A 6,880-nucleotide genomic window follows, 5' to 3' on the forward strand; every position below is an offset into this window, starting at 1 on the left:
CAGGTCACTTAGAAAAATCAAATAACCACTACCCTCCCCTCAAACTGAAAATAAATGGACTTGAGCTTGAGGAGAGGGAAACAATGGGTCTTGGAGTATATAAAGATTGGGTGCTTTTGCATTATCCTATAATTGCTGAGTCCTGAAACTAAAAAGTCAGAAAAACTCTGGCAATTCAGAGGCCAAAGTAGGCTTCATTCATACCTTACATCTGGGATCTATAGTGGTATGTGGCTGAACAGGTAAAACACCGATTCACCATTGTGTGCCCTTTGGATTACCTCAGCCAAGATCATCAAGATATCAATAACCTGAATCTTGGAACAGTGTCTCCTTTTGACCCCATGTGGAATGGTGTTTGTGACAACAGCTTCAAAGGCAGCATTATTCTGGAAATAGCTGGCCCAGAGAAGATCCTGTGGGTAAAGGATAGCATAAATTTTGGTGGCTTCTGCTGAGAGTAGCTGGTTGGAAGCACAGCAGATAGTGCCACGCATGTCAGCCATGTTGTCCACAAAGATAGCCATGTGGTCCTTCATGTGGCCCACAGCAACCATCCAGTCTACTTCATTTGCATTCTTTTTCTATTTGTGAATCAAGGCAAATTCCACATTTACCTTGTCTGCAATTGATGTGACCCTTTTACCTCCTCTGGCATCAGGTGAACTGATAATACAGTTCCTCCACTTGGCGGTGTTCTCCTGAATCCACTGCAGGACTACAGGCTCCGCGTACAGATTATCCACTGGAATGTCAAAGACTCACTGGGTCTGAGAGGCATGCAGGTCCATGGTGAGGATGTGGTCTGCCCCAGCAACCAAGAGCATATATGCCACAAGTTTTACAGACATCAGAACATGGCTCTTGTCCTTTTTACCTTGTTGAGAGTATGGAAAACCTGGGGTCATGGCAGTTACCCTGGATGATGGACGACGTGATCTTGCAGGCGTTGATCACGATAAGGAGCTCCATCAGGCTGTCGATTTCTCCACACCACCCTGGATGTTATAGACATCTTTGGCTTCACGCTTTCACCAATCTTGACTCTGGTATCCTGGTTGCTGAACTTCTTAGTGACCACCTTGTCCAGCTTCAGGGCCCAGCCAGTCAGCCACACACAGGGACAGGTCCTAGTGTGAGCTGCCGCTGAAGAGCATGTGACTGGGCGTGGCAGAGATGGCTGAGGCTCGGGAGCGGGAAAGCATGCTGTCCCTGTCTGGTGTTGATGTCAGGGTGAATCTGGCATTATATAATTGTCTGTGAATTATTTATTTCTTTTTAACTTTTTAGGAGCATATGTGCGGAAATGGTATTATTTTTTCCTTGAATTTTGGGAGAAATGATCTGTAAAACTATTTGTGCCTGGAATTTTTGTTTTGTGGGAAAGTTAACTACAATTAATATTTTTCATAGATAAAACTTTTATATCTTGTGTGGCCATTAGAAGTTGTGGCTTTTGAGGAATTTGTCCATTTGCTCTAAGTTGCCAAATTTATTGCCATAAAGATGTTCAAAATGTTCCTTTATTATCTTTTAAATATTCTTAGAATCTATAGTTATGTTACTTCCCTTACTCCTGATATTGGGAGAACTAGTGTCTACTCTCCTTTATTCTCTCCTAATAGACTGCTTAGAATGTATGTCAATTTTATCTTTGTTATTAAAGAACCAGTTTTTGGTTTCATTGTTTTTTTGTTTTTGTTTTTAATTCTGATTTCTAGATAATTTAGGCTCTGAAGTTTATTGTATTTCTTTTTTCTACTTTGGAAGCTGATGTCATTGACTTGAGATGATTCTCATTTTCCAGTATTAAGCAATAAGTGCTTTAAATTTCTCCCTAGGTACTGTTTTTTAGTGGCATCCCACACGTTTTGATATGTCATATTAGTTTTATAGGGCTGCCGTACCAAAGTGTTATAAACTGGGTGACTTAAAACAAAAGAAATTTTATTCTCTCACAGTTCTTGAGGCTAGATGTCATGAATCAAGGTGTCAGCAAGACCATGCTCCCTGTGGGACTCTTGGTACAGTCCTCCTTACCCCTTCCTGGATTCTGATGGTAGCAGTGATCCTTTGTGTACGTTGGCTTGCGGGTACATTATACTGGTCTCTGTGCCTGTCATCGTGTGATGTCTTTTCTGCGTGTGTCTCTTCTCTTCTTGTAAGGGCACTAGTCATATTGGGTTAGGGCCCACCTTATCCAGTATTATCCAGTATTATCCAGTTTAATATTATAATATCCAGTATTATCTCATTTTGAGTTAACTAATTATACCTGTAATGACTCTATTCTCAAATAAGGTCACGTTCAGAGATGCTGGGGGGTTTAGAACTTGAATATAATTTTAGAGGAAAACAATTTAACCCATAATAATTGATTGTATTTTCATTCTGTTCAAATACATTCTAATTTTTCTTTCTACTTTTTTTTTGACCTGTGGGTTATTTAAAATTATGTTTCTTAGTTTTTAAATATTAGAGATTCTTTCAATTTAATTAAAAAAAATTTTAATGTTTATTTTTGAGGGATAGAGACACTGTATGAGCGAGGGAGGGGCAGAGAGAGAGGGAGACACAGAATCCCAAGCAGGCTCCAGGCTCTGCACTGTCAGCACGGCGCCTGGCTCGGGGCTAGAACCCACGAACCATGAGATCATGGCCTGAGCTGAAGTTGGACACTTAACTGACTAAGCCATGATTTGGGTTTAAAAAACAATTTTCGTGTCTTAATTTTTGAATATGTGCAATATATTTATAATAACAGTTCTTTTTTAAGTTTATTTTATTTTTGAGAGACAGAAAGAGAGCGAGCGCACAGGCGGGGGTAGGGCAGAGAGAGAGAGAGAGGGAGACACAGAATCCAAAGCGGGCTCCAGGCTCTGAGCTGTCAGCATAGAGCCCAATGGGGGGCTTGAACCCACAAACCGTGAGATCATGACCTGAGCCGATCATGACTGAGCCACCCAGCACACTTGTAATAACAGTTCTAATGTATTTGTCTCCTAATTCTAACAGTGGCTCTGGTTCAGTTTATATTGATTTATTTATTTTCTCAGTGTGACTCATATTTTCCTAGTTTTTCAGTGCCTGGTAATTGTTTTTCAGTTTTATTGAGGCATTATTGACTTATAAGAACTATACATATTTAAGATATCCAATGTGATTGGATACATATATATACACTGTGAAATGATTGTTGTAATCAAGTTAATTAACATATCCATCATATAATTTTTATCTTTAAAGTTTGATTTGGGTTTAAAAAAATCTTCCTTGTCTTAACTTATGGATACATGGAATATATTTGTAGTAACAGTTCATTCTTTTAGTTATCCCCTTTTTTGGGTAAGAAATCTTAGCAAGTTTCAAATACACAACACATTACCACTAATTATAGTATCCATGCTGTACATTGGGTCTCCAGAACGTCTTCATCTTATAGCTGAGAGTTTGTACCCTTTGACCAACATCTTCCCATTTACCCCCACATCCCCAACCCTTGATAACTACCATTTTACTCTCTGCTTTTATGAGTTTGGCCGTTTTCGATTTCACATATACGTGAGATCATGCAGCATTTGTCTATTTCTGTCTGGTTTATTTCACTTAGCATAATGTCCTTAACGTTCTTTTATGTGGTCACAAATGGCAGGGTTTCCTTCCGTTTTAAGGCAGAATTAACATCACACTGTATAAACATACCACATTTTTCTTTATCCATTCCTCCGTTAATAGCTATATAGGTTGTTTCCATAGGGCTACTGTGAATAATGGTGCAACAAACATGAGAGTGTAAATATCTCTTCAAGATAGTGATTTTATTTCCTTTGAGTATATACATAGAAATAGGATTGATGGATCATATGGTAATTCTGTTTTTTCATTTTTCTGAGGAAACTCCATACTGTTTTCCCTAAAGGCTGTACCAATTTACATTACCATTAACAGTGTACAAGAGTTCCCTTTCACCACATCCTCATCAACACTTGTTATCTTTTGTTATTTTGATAATAGCCATACTAATGGGTATGAGGTGTTATTTCATTATGGTTTTGATTTGCATTTCCTGGATATTAAACCTTCTTATCACACACATACACACACGAATAAATAAGTAGGGTGGGAGGCAACTTTTGGAGGTGATGATATGTTTATGAGATTGATTATGGTGATGACTTCATGGGCATATGTTCATCTTCAAACTCATAAAGTAGTATGTATTAAATATGTGCAACTTTTTGTATGTCAGTCATAGCTCAATAAAGTGGTTTTTATTTAAAAAATACTTCACTAAAAGCATACTTTACTATAGTTTTAGTAGGGTTCCAGAAAATATTGTAATTAGATGCATATGCTCGGTCTACCATATTGAAATAGAGTCAACATTAGTAACTATTAACTGTTTTTTTAACTTTATTTTTTTAATTTATATCCAAATTAGTTAGCAAGTAACTATTAACATTCTTCTAAGTATTCTCAGGATAAAAAGATATTCTCAAAATGTAGACTTGTAAAACTTCAAATTCAAAGTTAGTTCTTTTCCCTTTTTCAACTGAAAATAAGGAAAAGTCATCGTCATTGAAATTAGGTTTCTCACTTTTTGGAGAAACCTAATTTCTTACATTCTTCTGGAACAGAGGCACATTCAGAGAGGATTGATTATATGGGGACTTTCCTGTGCATTATCATCTTGAAAATGGTTTGGGTTATAGAGTTCTTCTAGAACTCATTCAAGAACTCAAAATATATAAAGAGAATGTTGAAAGTAGGTAGTGTAGTTCTTTAAACATTAATTTGTAATACCTGGACCTATTCCTTTGTAGACTCAAATGCGTGCTCAAGCAGCTTAGCCCTATTTTGTTCCAGGACAGGTATGCTAAATACTATGAAATTGGTCCCTGCCAATGTCCTTTCTAGTGTGAGCTTGAAATGCTCCCTCCTTTTGTACATTAGTCTCCATGGAATTTTTCATTTAAAAGCAAGTCTTATCTATTTGTACTAACCTGGATAAAATGTTCTCATCATTATTTTGTAGTGTTGTTTACATTTTCCAGTACCAGCTTGATCAAGTTTACAAAGTTTTGGCGCTCTTTGTAGTGACAACCACTTAAGAAAGGAAATCAGTGTTGTATTACAAATTCTTCATTTTAAATATCCTCTTTCTTTCTTCTGACAAAAGTGCAATCAAACAAAAAAGATTGCTCTTAAGAACTAGGGATTAGAATAGTAGAAATTTGTAACTCTTAAAAGTTGTACCAATTGTAGTTTAATTTTTATTGATATTATAGGAAAGTGCTCACATTTTCTCTTTGATGCAAGGTTTCATTTGGAACGTCCAGACATGCACCAGTGAGTCTAGATGGATTTGCTATTTTGTTGTCTGGAAACAGTTTGGCTATTTTTGTTGAAATAACATTGACTTTTTTTTTCCCTTGTGGATATTTTTACTATGTGTTGCCAAGCACCAAAAAGATAGGCACTTTCAAAGTCCATGATAATATATACTCACTGTACAGATGACTGTTCCCCCTCATCTTTACCCTAATTCAGGGGACTAAAACATCATTTGTTAAGTTATTATTGGGAGAAATAACTTCTACATTCTTTGTAAGCCCACTAGGAGAAAGGACTTTTTATTTCTCCCTTTAATTAAAATATACAACTGACTTCTCAAAACACATATGAATCTAATATAATTTCTAACAAAAAGGAGGAGCTGCAAGGGAGATTTTATATATGGTTTCTAAAACTGCTTAGAAATAAAAAGCAAATGCTATCTTCCTTGGGCACTTATTCCATGAAACTTTGTGAGTTTAAAAGAGTAAAGAATCAGAACAAATTAAAAACTAAATGTAGGGTGGAGTTACTTTTTGAAGCACTGCCATGAGTTTCCTGGCTCAGCTGGTGGGAGATGTCAAACAATAAACTGAAATAAATGAACACAATAACCAAATAAGAACCATAACTTACACAAGGATGTGTTTTAAGTTTGGGAGAAATAGTTGTTGCTTTGGCTGACAAGGCCCTGTTGTTCAGTTTTGTTTATTAAATTAGAGCAGATATATTGACATGCACTTCGTCATACATGTATAGCTCTTCAAAGTGACTCTTCCTAATATTGGAAATTCTTGGCTACTTTTCAGTCTAAGGAGAGGTTAGCCAAAGACTAAAGGTTTATTAAGACCACCCAAAATACCAGACTCCACCCCTTCTCTGAATCTGTGCCACTGTAATACAAATGGAGAAAACTTAAAGGGATGGAGGGTGAAGTGGAGGGCAGATGGGAGAGAGGAAGGGAAAAGGGAGGCAAAAGAAAATGCAAGTTTTCATCAGATGAAGTTAGTTCTCTTTTCTTTCTGCTTTCTGAATAGATGAAAAGACACAAAACCATTACATCAATTCCTTCATTTTATTTTATTTTATTTTATTATTTTATTTTATTTTATTTTATTTTATTTAGCGCAAGCAGGGAGGGGGCAGAGAGAGAGAGAGAGAGAGAGAGAGAAAGAGAGAATCTTAAGTGAGTTCTATGCTTGGCGTGGAGCCCAATACAGGGCTTGATCCCACAATTCTGGGATCATGACCTGAGCTGAAATTGACTCAGGTATGCAGGCACCCCAATTCTTTCTTATCATAGATATTTTGTGTTTGTTGTGTGAGCAAGAAGAACACATTGTGATTTTCTATAATATTCATATGATGCCAACTGCAATGGGTGTTTTGGGTATTTCTCAGATTTTATTTTAAAGCATATACAGTATTGGGGCACCTGGATGGCTCTGTTGGTTGAGTATTCTACTCTTGATTTTGGCTTAGGTCATGATCTCATGATTAGTGAGTTTGAGCCCTACATTGGGCTCTGCACTAACAATGCAGAGTC

The 6,880-nt window shown here is 36.9% G+C and overlaps 1 pseudogene; it reads right to left on the bottom strand.

Annotated features, from left to right (window-relative positions):
• Positions 1-218: 218 nt before the first annotated feature.
• Positions 219-1,205, bottom strand: LOC122490948 (annotated as a pseudogene).
• Positions 1,206-6,880: the final 5,675 nt, after the last annotated feature.

The sequence above is a fragment of the Prionailurus bengalensis genome, chromosome C2, assembly GCF_016509475.1.
Source record: "Prionailurus bengalensis isolate Pbe53 chromosome C2, Fcat_Pben_1.1_paternal_pri, whole genome shotgun sequence".
NCBI lineage: Eukaryota > Metazoa > Chordata > Mammalia > Carnivora > Felidae > Prionailurus > Prionailurus bengalensis.